The sequence below is a fragment of the Dreissena polymorpha genome, chromosome 8, assembly GCF_020536995.1.
Source record: "Dreissena polymorpha isolate Duluth1 chromosome 8, UMN_Dpol_1.0, whole genome shotgun sequence".
Taxonomy (NCBI): Eukaryota; Metazoa; Mollusca; class Bivalvia; order Myida; family Dreissenidae; genus Dreissena; species Dreissena polymorpha.
In genome coordinates, this window is record NC_068362.1 from 52,419,749 (window position 1) to 52,435,765 (window position 16,017).

General features: G+C 32.4%; 1 protein-coding gene and 1 long non-coding RNA gene across 10 annotated transcripts in view; both read right to left on the reverse strand.

Moving 5' to 3' along the window:
• Positions 1-16,017, reverse strand: part of LOC127842840 (receptor-type tyrosine-protein phosphatase epsilon-like) — a 569,039-nt gene that overhangs the window by 251,513 nt on the left and 301,509 nt on the right. The window lies entirely within an intron of this gene.
• LOC127842852 (uncharacterized) lies at positions 7,705-10,085 on the reverse strand. Its single transcript, XR_008031918.1, has 5 exons — positions 9,887-10,085; positions 9,487-9,513; positions 9,005-9,158; positions 8,751-8,903; positions 7,705-7,820 (listed from the first exon to the last, which is right to left on the reverse strand). It is a non-coding gene; the product is annotated as an uncharacterized LOC127842852 (long non-coding RNA).

Genomic DNA, 16,017 nt, shown 5'->3' on the forward strand with positions numbered 1-16,017 from the left:
TCTTGCAGACAACGTGTTTTATTGCAGTATAAAAGCTTCAATCAAACACGTATATAGTACCTGTAAAAACATTATTCTGGTAAATGCGGTTTTAAGCCAATATTCACCAACACGCAATTGTTCTGGTAGTGTCGAATATGTTCCGTTACATTTGGACGCTTCTTGGCAGGCCCCATTCTTTACACACGATTCTAATCTTAATAATATGTGTTTATTTTATTTGGATGATGCAATGCATTAAAGGGGCCTTTTCACAGATTTTGGCATTTTTTTTAACTTATTCATTAAATGCTTTATATTGATAAATGTAAACATTGGATCATAAAAGCTCCAGTAAAAAATCAAGAAAAAAATTTAAAAAAGGAAAAGAACATTGCCCGGAGCAGGTTTCGAACCAGTGACCCCTGGAGTCCTGCCAGAGTCCTGAAGTAAAAACGCTTTAGCCTACTGAGCTATTCCGCCGAGTACACATTCTTGACGTATTTTATACCTTATATAAGCAATCTTCGTAGTTTCACAAAATTTAACGACAAAAACAGAACTCTCCAAATTATTCAATCGTTTCGCGTTGCAACGCTTTATAATTTTTAGGTTTTAAACTCGTCAAAAGATGCATATAATTGCCATATTAGAGCATGGTTAATGTTCAGTATTACTGTTTCCTCACAAATATCATAACTAAAACAAAAACTTACGAATCTGAAACAACTTTTTTTCAATTTTGTCAATTTACCAAAGCGTGAAAAGATCCCTTTAAGGTTTTGCTTTTTTATGTGGTGCACTAGATTAAACTATTGTTAAATAATCTTCCACTGCATAAGGTTACGGTAAATAATATTTACGCAATGATTTATGTATTTCTGAACAGTTTTTGTGAATTTCCGTTAAAGGAACTTGTTTAAATATTCAAACTAACACAAGAAATATAAAATAGAACATATGCATGGCGTGGGGATCGGAACATTTTACATTATTGAGTAAATTCGTCCTATAAGACGACTATTCATCCGGCGGAACGTGTAAAATTTATAAATTAAACATGCATGCATTTTTATCATTGGAGCATCAAGTCGGCTCTCAAAGGACGAAGAATGTCAATTTAATTATCTCTAAAGATCAAAACAAAAAAGTGCATACAATTAATCAGTTATGGTCAAATGGACAGCTAATGCACATCTTTAAGGTTCAAATATTCAATATATTTAGCTGTATGTTCATGTGTGTCCATTAAAAAAGCAACACATACTAGTGAAATAATCGGGTCAAATTACCTTATACGGGGCGAGCCGGAGGTGCCATATTGCGGGCTGAAAATCATTTTATCATACAACTAAATAATTGTATGAAAGAAAGACTGGATGACGGATAAGTGTTTGTCTTTCCATGACAGGCAAGCTTTATTCGACACCCAAAATGTACATTCTATTGACGGACTACTTTTTAAAAGTAATTTCGTGGTCGAAATTACTTAATTCTATCATTTATGGATGCAAAACAATAATAATTTTCAATTTTTAAAGTGAATATATACATTTCATGTTTACATTTCAAATCATTTCACAGTATAAGAATAAAAGTCGTAAGGTATCAATTTAATAAAGCGTTTCTATTTGTTTCACTGAATGCAAAACAAGCCAAACTGCACGCGCTTGCCTGGTGAAGTAATCACTTGATTGCCTCATTCAGGTCAAGGACGCAAGAGTCTGGGCATTTTTAAGCGAATTTACATTGGGCATATGACGTTGTTGTTTGTTTTAAGATGGATGAAAATAATGAAATTTAAATAAAAGTGTTGGACAATATGGCTCAATTTTAATCGGCGATAATGCATATTTGAGTTTTTTCAAACTGTAGAGTGTACTCGAATAGCGCGATGTTTTAAAGGAAGTGTTCTTTTCAACAATTAACGAACTAAGAACAATGTCATTGACCTGAAAGATCGGCCCGAGGCGTCTCAAATTCAGATCGGGCCTACGAAAATAGGAAAATCGTTGTACGGACGGGCGAGTGTAAAACGTTTTGAGCTTTCTAATGCAAAAGTTGTTGTTCCTAAATTATTGTGTAATACGTCACTTGTGTGCATCCTTTTAGGTTTTTCCTCTTACATTATCAAATAATGCCGGTATAATTTCCGTAAGCATCAGCTTATTTGATATTTTCATTAATTGTGTTTAATCGTGAAGTCTTAATTTGTTTTGAAACTAATGTATGAAACAGTTTACTACACACCAGGATTAAAATAAGAACCTTTAGACACGTCCAGCAAGGCTATATTGGTCGTTTTCGGCTCGGATAGAACTACTAGTATACTACAATGTGTCGTAGGTAAGGAAAATACGCTTAAAGGCACCCGGCCATACTCTGGGGTACTTGTGAGTAGATTTTCCCAACGCTGGGTAATTTGTAGAATACTTACGGATGCCAAGTGTAATTTTAAGAAGTTTGTGAGCCGACATTGACAAAGTAGTTGGTGTGATAATCAGGCATCGAGAAATATCTTGTTCTTGAAATGATTTACAAATATACCTTGGCTTAGTTACGGTTCTTGCTTGAAACATTAAAATTAGGAATAAGGTTATCATTAAATGAAACTTAGTAGAGATGTACTGCATTTATTGTTTTTGATACCCATCCTAGATTTACAATTATTTTCATTTATTTATAGGAGCCTTTGGTTGATTTCAATAGTTTGTTTAGTATGAAAATGCCAGTTCCTTATTAGATTTGAATAAGGACTAAGAAACCAGTTCCTTATTCCATATTCACACTGAATAAGGAACTGTGTCATTATTTAATAAAACTAGGTAGAAATATATTGCAATTAATATCTTTAACTTCGAACCTACATATACCATTATTTTCAATGACATTTAGTACTCTTTGGTAAATTTTAATTTTTGTTCAAGAAAGACAATGCCATTTCCTTATTATCGTCTTCATAATTCTTGTTTTCAGCGTTTATCGTCAAAAAGAATATAATACGAAATGGGACAAAATATCCATATAGCATAACCATGTTTAAATAACACACACAACATCTAAAATATAACATATCCGAAAGAGATCGTCCGAAATACAGGCTTCCGAATACAGAACTAACTTTGCACCGAATTCCTAATTCAGAGGCCATTATTTCGGATACTTAAATTCGGATCATTATCGCATAGCACAGCTTTATATTCGTTATTATTCGCGATGTTTAATCTAAGATTCGTTATTATTGGCGATGTTTAATCTAAGATACGTTATTATTGGCGATGTTTAATCTAAGATTTGATATTAATATCTCTGGTACAGTTCTTGATGTCTTATCTGACCCTGCACTTTGGTCAAGACTATATGATAGCTGAAAACTAAACATGTCTTAAATATCTCATTCCGTTTTCATACGTAAATAGTTACAAAGGGATATGATTAGGCATGGGATGTGATTTCAACATCAAAACGTCACCATAAAAGAAAGACTGCACCGGAAGCAGCGGTCCGATTGCTTCTTGAAGACCGAAAAGTTTCATCGAAATGAGGAACTCTTTTATTGTATATTATAATTGAAACGAAAAAGCGCGCATCCTAGCTGCAAAAGTGTGCTTTCGTCTTATTTTTGTTTTAGTGCGAATACGCGTTTTCTCGCTCATGCAGACCAACGACTTTCAACGTCGGCACACGATTAATGACCGTGGGATCTAAAAACCGGCAATGGTCTTGATGGTAAACAGTCCTTCGTCGTTCTAAGCGAAACAGTTCTGTATTAGCCCCGAACGCCAATATGTCGGACAGCGTTGACATCAGTGCGACGTCACAATAACGATGTCACAATAAAGCAAGACTGAACCGGAAGCAGCGACCAAGGTGCTTCTATTAGACTGGAACGTTTCCTCAGAATTCCTCCGTATTTCGTTCTTGTTGTTGTGTGTGTTTTTTTCAGTTAAAGACCAAAACTCTCTATGCTGTGATTGGTTTGTTTTATTTCAATAGATTTTTTTAGCTCAAAAGCGCGTTTTCTCGCTCTCGGATGCCAACGTTACATTCGGCGACCTTCAACATTGTCGCACGATTGAACGTCGAGGGAACTGACAATATGGCGCTGTTCTCGGTGGTAATCAGTTATATTTTAGATAGTGCAACTGGTTACGTTTTCCTTATCCAGCCGCAAAAAAAGGCACTGAATTATTATTACAAAAGAGAACTAAGAAGAAATGTACTGCAATACAAAAAATCCCAACCTACATTTACATAGAATTTCCTTGATTTATTCGTCTCTTTATTCAAATTAATTTATTTGTAAAGTAAGAAAATGCCAGTTCCTTATTCGATTTGAACCAGTTCCTTATTCCTAATTCAAACCGAAGAAACTATATTATAATTAAATACAACAAAGTAGAAATATACTGCAATTTAAATTTTTATACCCGTCCTACATTTACAATAATTTTCTTTGATTTATTCGTCACCTTGGTTCATCTTAATTTATAATTTATAGAAAGAACATTCCAGTTCCTTATTCGCTTTGAATAAGCAATATGTAACCAGATCCGTATTCCTTATTCAAACTCAATAAGGAACGGTATAATCATTACTTAAACCTAAGTAGGAATGTATTGCAAGTAGTATTTTAAATATGCAACCTATATATAATGATGTTCATTAATATATGGTTAACCTTGGACCAATGGCAATGATCTTTGAGTAAGAAAATGCTAGTTACTTATTCGGCTTTAATAATGAATAAGAAACGGAACTTGATTATAAATAAAAGCAAACATGTTGAAATGTACAAGACTGCACTTTTATTCACAAACATGTAAGATAATGGTATATGCTTAAGGTTTTGTTGATGAGAAGTTAGTATTCGTATTAGAAAATATCGGGTCGATTTAAACCAGCGCGAAGAAGGAACAATAATATTTAACGTAATACATGAAGTAAATATATTCGAGTTGTTTTGTTTTGATTTACTTAAGAATGGTATGCATTATTTTTCTTTAAAACCCTATATCAAATATGTCAAGCTTTAATAAGGAATAACAAACAGTTCCTTATTCCTTATATAAAAAGGAACTAGTGTCGCGTAATCGCTTATTGTTCATGGCGAACACACAGTAACAAACAAAGTTCATTTCTCTTCATTTAATAGTGTGCAACCTATCGATCGATTTCACGTCATGCGCGTATTGCCATAATGACGTGACTCGCATTAACTACATGTTGTAACATGCGAATGGGGCAAGTCCGTCCCTTTCTATTAATGTCAATTTATCCGTATATAACAACGTGTAATGAAATACTCAACAACAACGCCATATGTGAATTCCAGTCAAATTTAATATCTAATATAATTCATATTTTCAAATATATAAGTATCTGACAACTACATGATTGGATCTATCTCGATCCGTTCACCTCGAAATCTGAGTCTTCTATACTGACAACACATCTACATTTTTTTACAGGTTATTTTGCATACAACTCAAGTATAACTTTGATTGGTCATTAGTGTTTCACTGACTACTTGTTGACTTCTAATTGGTTTGGTCATAGAATTATCTTGCTATTTGTTAATTGCCGATTGGTTGATCGCTAAATTACTGTTCTACAGGACACTCCCCCAGGAGTATAGTAACCAACTTATTTGTGCGTGTACCCATTTATCGAATAATCCCTCCAGACATTTGATTTGATTATTTGTGGTGATAGAAAGTTTTAATGTAATCTTATAGTTTAATAAGATTTCAATGGGTATATGAACGAATCTAATAGGATTAGAATTCCTGTTTCAATACGGTTGACCATTTTATGAATTGGAAGCCTTGTTAAATATACGTCTCTAAGAGGCAGATTGTCATACCTAAATATACTATCTTTAACCTTTCAAATTGTTGATTTAGTCTACTTTACAATGAATGCAAAGATATGTCATGTTTCTACTTGCGAGAAATAGGTAATCTTCAAATCCTATAATCATGGCCACTCTATCACAAAGATTTACTGTTAAATTTCCAAACTTCATTTTTATTATTATTATTTCTAACATTGAAATATTTTCCTTATAGAACCCTTATTATTATGATATAAGATGTATCATTAATTACAACAGTTATTTTATTTGTAAATATTGATGTAAATAAACTTTTAACATTTTCTTACATTATTCAAACATCTATTTAATTTCTGACATGCATACATGATTTTGTCATATTATTAAAACATATCTTGATAGTTCTGACATACAGTTATGATAATTAAATGTACTTATACATTCCTATCACATTATTTAAATTATCTGTAACCAAATTTCTATCATATTAACAATATAAAAAGCATAGTATTTATGTTATATGAATAAACAATAACGGGGCTGTTACGTTACACTAGGAAAAATGAACCAACTTACTATCCATAAACACTTGTTGTTATTTGGCTATCCTAATATTTTGACGATCACAATTTTTGTTCGGCATATAGAGACATAAGGTTTATTTCTTTGTGTACTTGAATATATCCGACAAGTTGAAGAAATACGAATCAAAACAAGTCAAGTGCACAAATACACGGAAATAATATTATCGTTATCTTACAATATATTTTACAATATTATATATTTTATTGGATGAAGCAACTAAAACATTATCGCTTAAGTGTAAAAAGCAATAACCAAAACAGATGATATTAACTGAATCTAACCTTGAGTAGAAATATCAAAGTTATGTGTGATCTTTACCGGTTTCGCCACTCGAAATGGTTATTAAGTTTCAAACTTTTAATTCATAAGCAGATTATTAAGACAAATAACGCTAAATGGTTTGATTCAAATGTAAACATTATTCAGGAAGTTGCACACTTAAGTAGAACACGAAAAGTTAAGTTCAACCTTAAAGTCTCGTTTTAAATATATAAATTACCAAACACCAAAGAAGACTGCAATAAAAATGTAAAAAGTGTCGGTGTTCATTGTTATTGTAAAGAACGTTTATCTAGTCTATCGTAATCATTCATTCCTTCTTGCGTCTGCTGTTTTTGGGTACACGAAGCGACGTCGTATGCGTCATCGTGATCATTGCTACAAAGATGGCCATACACGTTCATGTTGATTGGTTCCGTTGTTGCAGAGTAATCATACTCGTTACTCGCTTCATCCGCATTTTCAGCTTTTATTACAGTGGCATCACCAGAAAAGCCGGTGTTATTTTCTTTTCTAGACTGCAAATCCATCGTATTCACGTTCCTTTTTGTCCTTGGTATTATTTTACTATAAGCATTAAGGTCAGCAATTTCATGTTCAATACCCTTTACTCCACGTTGGTTAATGTCGATTTTCCGCAGCCGACTTGGAACTGCGTACTCATAACTTTAATTATGGTGCTCTGGCTTTCTAAGCGTCTCATTTTGGCTACTGACGTCATATAATGCGTTCATTTGAACGGACACTTGCTTATTTTGGGGTTTACGCCTATATTTGAAGTATATTCAGTGAAATAAAAACAATTGATGTTACTCGTCTGCTTATAAATAATCGCCTAACGGAACTTATTTAAATCGTTTTTTAATAATTAAGTCTTTGTATGTACTCGGTCATCGTTTCTGTAGGGAAATGCAAAATATGCTACACATATAGCCACCATTTACTCAAGTTTTATAAACAAATTATAAGTTTAACAATGCGGAATAATGGGGAATTCAGAGTAATGTACATCTACTAAACTTAAAAGTTTCGCAAAGGTTATGTATTTACCTTCTTCTATAAACGCAGACTCCGAAGGTGGTAATTATTACGATGACCACAATGCTGAAGCTCACACCTAGACTGATGCCAAGAGCGGAGCCTGAAATAAAGGCAATAACACAATATACGTAAATATATTATCAGTTAAGAGACACCTGGCGCATAATACATGTATACATATTTTTAAACACATTGTTTTGAACGACAAAACTCGTATGAGTTCAATTTTACGAAAATAATTTGATGAATCCTACAAAGTCTTTACTGCTTTAACACGTCATTAGTCATTTAAAACATCTTGTCTTGCGATTTTTCAGGAAAAAAAGAGAACAATAAACATTTACAATGACGTGTCTTCAAAGAGTTACAGATGATATAAATAAAATAGATGTAGGGCATAGAACAAACAGTAATGTTACAATAGCATTATAAATAAGTAAAATTGACAAACAGTCATATGTTATGCTTGTTAATGTCGAACAAGAATATTTCGTGCTACATTATTTGACGTGAATTCAGGTTATATATCTATAACGATTTTGGTTTACCAGTTTTATTCAAAAGAGACTTGATCACTTTTAAAACTTTTAAGGTATTCCTTTAAATGTTTGAGATTGGCCGAAATGAACATCAGAATGAAAGCGTTAAGTGTATTAATCAGGGAGATCACTGAAAAGGGGAAAATATTTGACCACAACGCGATACCGAACCCGTAACTGTTGGTTTACAGACTGTGACATTCACCATATAACATTTCCGATCATGCCTACATTTTGTGTTTGCTCGTATCCGCTATCCACATAGTGTTATATTACTCCCTTAGTTGCACTGTTGTTGATTTTTTTTAACAAATAACGATAAAACAATAATTATAAAATATAAACATAAACATATATAAGATTTCTATAAAAATGTCTAGAATATTATTAAAAATATGATGAATGAGATGTAACAGTGTGTAAGTTTTACAATCGAGGTAATATGAAAATCCTACATGGGCTTATTGATTACTTCACTGCTGCTATTTTACCTGATGAACTTTGAGCATGGCTACGAACTATAGATTCTGTCGATGTATTCTCATTGATTGGCATGATTTGTGCTGTTAATCTTTCTGTGTTTTGTGAACCAAACAATGTGATATTTGAAGAAGGCTGCGTTGTTACAATAGTTGATCTGCTCACTGAAAAAAACACGAACGTATTAAATTGCTGTTAGTTTGCAAAGTGATTAAGTTTATAAAACGACGATTTTTTATTCATTATATCGGAGTCGCTATTTTACCTGATGAGCTTGAAGAATGATTAGAAAGTATTGATTCTGTTGACGTATTCTCGTTGATTGGCATGATTGTTGTGGTAAGTGTTTCTTGCTTGTATGAAGCAAACGATTGGGGCATTCGTGAATGACTGATTTGTTACATTAGTTGATCCGCACACTGAAAAAGTACGTCATCGAAGAATAGGTTCCAAATCGGCAAACTATCAATAAAATACTGCTTCTCGCGAATCTTTAATATCAATAAGTTGTTCCGTTCTTAAATGTTATTTTTTATTCGATAAACATAACTAAGGTTTGGATCGTAAAGTTGAGGTTCGATTTTTTAAGGTGACTTCTGCAATGCGAAAACGTTCATAAGAAGTAATACGACAGTTTCTGTTACTTTTGACAATAATTAGATCATTCACAGTGTTTTTCATAAGTGAAATTAAGATATGAAACCATATAATGTTTGCATCTGTTATTTTATTTAAGTACAGATGTACCTGAAAGTTCACTTCCGGTGTAATTATCTGAAATGTATTGATAACAATGATGATTTTTGTTCCATCATGTAAACATATATAAACTGTTAAACTATATACTTGTACAATTAAAGGACACAGTCATGTAAATATATTGTTTAGTTTATATTTATGCAAATAATTAAATTGAACGTTTGTAATTATGCAAATAAAGCAGTTAATATATTGATTAATTATCTTCTTCAGAATATCTCATCGAGACTGCCACCATGTTTACATAGTGTGATAGTTCTTTGAGACATAATGTTTGATGATATTTGAATTGTATTTGCAAATACTAAACGTTCATATCTTATCAAATATATCGCATATTTTATATATATTCATGAACATTACTAGTATTTTATTTGAAAATTCTCACCAACTTCACAAAAAGAATACTGCGAAGTTGCACAGTTAGCTTTACTGACAAACTGGGGGTTTCCATCAAAGCCCAATATCCCGCATCGGTCAATGCTGTGCGGAAGTCCACCTTCAAACGCAGCACACAATCGTGTTTAAAGCTTGTTATGAAATTAAACTTCCTTTTTTAAGATTAAAACTCGCTGCACACAAATAGAAAGGTCCACGCAGATATCAAATGAATATTCGTCTATGTAAAAAATACGTAAGTCGGTGTGAGAACTTTATTTTACTTAGAATTTACGGATCGAAAAATAGAGTTGTTTGGTCCAACATAAAGGGAATTTTGTTGTGTGTAATAAAGTATTATTTAAAAAAAAACCATTTACTTCAACAAGCAAGCATGACATTTTTCTTCGAAAAAAAAACCATATCAGAGAGTGTTATGACTCGACTCTATACAATACAATAAAAAGATTGGATCTACTTGTTTGAATCGGTTACGTTATACAAATGTTATTGTCCACAATTTCCTAATCTGTAAAGCATGCCGTTCGCTTGTTTTATGGCAGTTGATACATCTGTATTTGTTATTCCAAAGTACCTGTTAATGTGTACAGCTGGTAGCCGAATGCACCTCTCAACCAGCAATCACCGATAGGTAGCTGTGCTGGTGGTATTAGGTAGTATTCAATACATTTAAACGCTTCTTTCCACGTCCCATTCTTTACACATGATTCTGATTTTAAAGATGTGTGCTCATTTTAAGTGAATGCATTGAGGTTTCGATATTGTGCCACATTTAGTTATTTTCCCCAGATTTTGTATTAAACTTTCAAGTTATTTAAAGTTTGCCTAGTCAATTTATCTGTACAAAGTTACTGTAAATACTATTTACGTCAAACATTTCCATTCTAAACAATTTTCGTGAATCGCCGTAAAAGGAACTCGTTCATAGCTGTTCGAATTTTTTTAAGTAATAAAAAGAAATTACAGAAACGCATTATTAGTTTCAATTATTAAAATAACACGGGAAATATATAATACAAAATTTGTTCGGCCTGGGGGTCGAGCCCGGTACATTCATAGGCAAAAGGTTGTTCGCTACCTCTACAACACGCAGCTTTTTTATAAGACGATAGTTTGACGTTTTTCTTTTCATTATCGACCACACGCGATAAACACATTTTATTTATATTTTTTTCATTTCGACACATGATTTTTAAAATCAGAATATATTTTGAACACTTTTCATAAAAGAAATGTTATTTTGCTTGTTTAATTATAATTCATGCATTCTATTTGAAATATATGACGTATTTGCATTGTTATTGTTCCAATTGTAATGTAGACAGTTTGTAAACAAGCCCTTTTGATTCTTTAATGTCTTACAAAAGTGTTTTTTTTCAAAATAAGTTAGTATAAAAAACGTTACTTTTACAACAGTCAAACAATCTATAACTCAATGCATTATTTAATGATACGAGTGTCGCAATTAATGAAAACTAAAAAATGCATTTAATTGAAAATAAGCAAACAATTAAAGTTAAGCATGCCCCAAACCTGCACAGGCAAAGAAATAGCCGTAACCGATGCACGATAAATGAAATTAATATTTCAATGGTTGAAAAAGGTTGTCATACTTATCATGATGTTGTCGCAACAAATGTAATGCCTTATTTCTGAACAATTGCCTAACGTTGACTCGCTTAACGTATTGCCTTTGGCAAGCGTTCGGTACTCACAATCGACAGGATTATCTGAAAAACGTGTTGCGAGTGTAAAAATATTTATATTGACAATATTCAAAATTTTAAATATTTCATATTCAAAACCAAGTATTATTTACTTGTATTTAGTATAAAAGGATCGGTTGAAGAACAATACATCTTACCTGAAGTCGGAATCAAGGTTGCATAGTCTGAAGTCCAAAACGTTTCATTCAAATGCCAGCTGGTAAGCGACAGAACGGAATTATAACTTACTGGAGTACCACTTAGATTGAGGCAGTGTTGCATTGCCAGCGTCCAACTCTTCCGTTGGAAATTACACATTATACGAGCTGTAAACGTTTCAATTGGTGTTTACATGAAACAATCTCCACAGCGACCGCTAAAAAATGTTTTTCACAAAAGGATTTAATTAAATGTTTGAAACTTATAATTGAAATCCAGTTTAATCGTGAAAATATATGGAAATAAATAGCAGTATGTAATAATGAGTGTCTGACTTAACCAGTAGAATCGCAGCAGGAAAGATATATTTAAATAACTAAGCAACAGTTTACTTTCAACCGCTCACCTCGTTCGCGATAAATGAGCTGGCTTTCCAATTTGAAATCTGATTCGTTTCATAAAACGTTATAATAGTAATTTATTAGACTGTTTTTGCTTATTACAATACCTATTCGTGAATAATATGAAGATACAATTCAAAACTTACCAATAACATTGACATATGCCACTGCAACAAACACACAGAGAACTCGTAAGTCCATTTTTTTATTTAACACTCTGGTGATGATTGCTAAACAGTTCACTTACGTTAACTGTGTGAAAAAAAGTGAAGCGGAAGTTAAAAACCTTGTCAAACTGGGATATGAGCCATACTTATCAGTAGAGGTTTATTGATATGTTTTAGATGTAACGATGACGATAACCGAATATAATCGAGACGACACAGCGCGAAGTTTATTGATTTAACTTGTTTATCTTATACACCTGCTGTCAATTCATCATGTTCTTATTATCAGTATAAAGGGTGTTCTGTTCAATGTTTTGTCTTTAATAACAACGCATATAAATACTTAATTGATTGATCAATACGGTAATTACTCAGAGCACAATTATTGTGCACTCCCTTAAGGTAACACAAATGAATAATCATCACGGTTGAGATGTTCGCCTTTATCATTTTTACGGAAATTATATTTTAACAATATTGTGATGTATTTTAATTACACCATACAAAACTACATACGCTGTCAAACTTACTGGCAATACCTGTAAACAACAGCGGAAGGCACGGAGGCAAGGAGTAAAAATACATTAAAATGAAACTAGTTAAGAGTTATTTTTTAATAATTTTTATAAAGATCCAATGCTGAAACATTAATAAACGGAGTTTGATCATATTATATCTTAAAATGCATTAATATTTTAATTACCAAAAAGTAATGTCTAAAGTTAAACAAATATATCATTTTGTAAAACATAATTAGTAGCATACACGCTTGTTATAACAAAAGTTAAGAGTATCGTGTACGTTGATACATGTATTGTTTAAAATAGCAAACGTTTAAAGAAAAACATATATAAGAGTGCATCATGTCCGGTTTATTTTCTGCATAAATTGGGCAGGAACTGATGACCTTTCATGAGAAAGCTTCATACTCAGGAGAGTTATGAAATGATCGAATCGGATACAAAATGTTCGGCTTTATGTTTTCTCGGGGTTTTAAGACTGCAGAATTTGTAATCGAGGAAAGCTTCATGACCCTGAGGTGTGCGCTAAACAATCGACTTTAATAAGGTTTCTTCAGAATATTGAGACTTCCGATTGCGAATAAGGTACATACTTCCAGTGTTTTGTACTATCACATGTATACCTGTTTCCAGTTGTCATTAATAAAGATATGTCCTGATCGTTCAATTTTATAAATAAATGAGAGCATGTTATTAATATTTAAGTGCCGATTTCACACTTTCATAGACATGCTCCTTCTCTCCATTTCTTATTATATCGTAAATGTCAACCTTGGACTGGAGGCAGCATATGCTGATTCTTCAATGTTGCTTATTTCGTCATAGACATGAACATCACCCAGCTCCGTGCGCCCAAGATCTTGTATGTTGTGCTCATTATTAGCATTCATTTTTCTACAAAAGAATACTTGATTCTGTACAGAAACTTATCATTGCATGATGTCTTTATGTCGCAATTTAAACCAAATATAACTCCGCTTTCACCTTTAATAAAACTATTTTAAGCAGCATAGTGTTGGTTTTGGAGCCGCTTCATCTGAGAAAGGGACTAATCCCAAATGTGATTTGCATAGCTCAGGTCAAGCTTGCGCTTTCCTGAATTATGGTCAGGAGCTACCGTGTCCGCTATAAAATGCATGCAAGACTTCATAGTCTTATTAGCGGAAGGGGTAGATCCTGGCAAGTATGCACGATTTCGCAGGCGGGTCTGGCAGTACACTGGCCGCACATGGCATAAGAACTATTTTCGCACAAAGCGACTTATTTAAGGCAACTGACCAACAAAATAGAGAAATATTGAAACATGTAAATCGCGGGTTATCGCCTTGGAATGATCAATAGAAATACGTTTTTATCAAAATAGGTTTATGTTTTAAGATTATACTGTTTCATCGCGTCAAATCGTATTTTAATATGGATCACTAAAGTTGAGACGTGTTAATGATATTCTAAATGTAATGCAGTCTACTTTACTTACATTCGTATGTAGCTGTTTTTAACAAGCAACGCCAAGAGGACAATCAAAATGCCGAAACAAGACAAACGACAGTGCCTATTCTGAAATGAAAAATAAATCTCAAGAGTATTAGCAATAGAAATAACATATTTTTATGCAAACATATCACAAAGTTATTTTTTAAAATTCATGTATAATAGATATCTTCCTTATGCTTATGCAAAAAATGAAATTATATAAACATACAGACATTCGCAAATAATAAGATTTTATACATGGCTGTGGTACTACCAAGGTATTAAACTAAAAAAAACTATAAATACAATTAAAATGTAATTTTATAAACGATTTGAACTTCACTCGTACATACATTTAATATGAAATAAAATTAATTAAGGCGTGATACATTTTTTATTTTTAACATCTTGGAAACTGTACTAAGAAATAGGGTTATAACACAACTAACGTATATTTCAAATGGAACAAGTTGAGAATGAAATGGATCGTCACAGTTATCACAAGCAGATTTTTGGTGATTCATTTCAATTCTTTGTTTTAGTGTCATTCAACATGTTCTCACAAGAGACTTCTAACCCTTTCACGACCATACCTTTCTTTTCTAAAGCGCTTGGGGCCGTGGGCGTCGATGCTTCAAGTGCTGGTTTCTCGGTGGGTGATCCTTTAAAATGCATTGATCTAATAATAATGTAACGTGTTATTTAGATATATACGCTGTTTACACTTAAATACAACATAGTGTACCTATTTGCATATATGTTCAAAATGTTAACAGTAAACAAAGGTTTATTCATTATTATGTACACGACAGTTACCATGATGTTTCCTATTCAATAAACACACACAAATTGCACAAATGCAAACTTACCACTAAATTTAAAGTGTGTGAGTGTAATTAATACAAAGATAAACCGTAAGTCCATATCCCTTGTAAGATGCAGCATAAGTACTACAATTCAACATAGTGCACGGTGAGATATGAAACAAACCGAACGCTTCAAACTTGCATATGTGTGCTATATTATCTGGTCATGGTCATATGTGTTTACATTAAAATAAATTTTGTATCTCTGATGTATTAACTAAAGTCATAAATGCATTAAGTGAGTATATACGATCTTATTTTTTGTTTTTCATAAAAGTTAAAATAAAGAGTTAAAAGAAATGGTTTAAGATTGTAAACAAACTTTTATACAACTTTACATACTTTTCGTTTGAACAATAAAAACGGTCAATTAGATAAAACATAACATTTTCGCTATGCAAATTTGTTTTTACACAGAGATATTATTTTGTGTAAGCAACAAATATGAGGAAGTGTTGGTATAAGCGTAGTGTTTATAATAACTTGCGGTTTGTGAACGGCATTGAAGAAACGAACCTGTAATAAACTGTAGCATTTACATATAATTTAAAATGCCTCGTTTATATTTATGTATTGGTTTAGGATTTAGAAACGGAATTTTTATGATGATTCTCGTAATTGTAGAAACACACGTTTCATGTACTATCGTATTCAATGGTTGGAACAATGGTTCGAATGAATAACAGTGCAAATAACAAATCATTAAATTTATAGCATCATTTTATAAATCAAGTTGATAATACTGCGCACAATACTAGTGAAAATATGTGTTCTTTTAAAGTTGACACTTCGAAAGAAAACTATCCAATATTCCCATTAGAATTAAC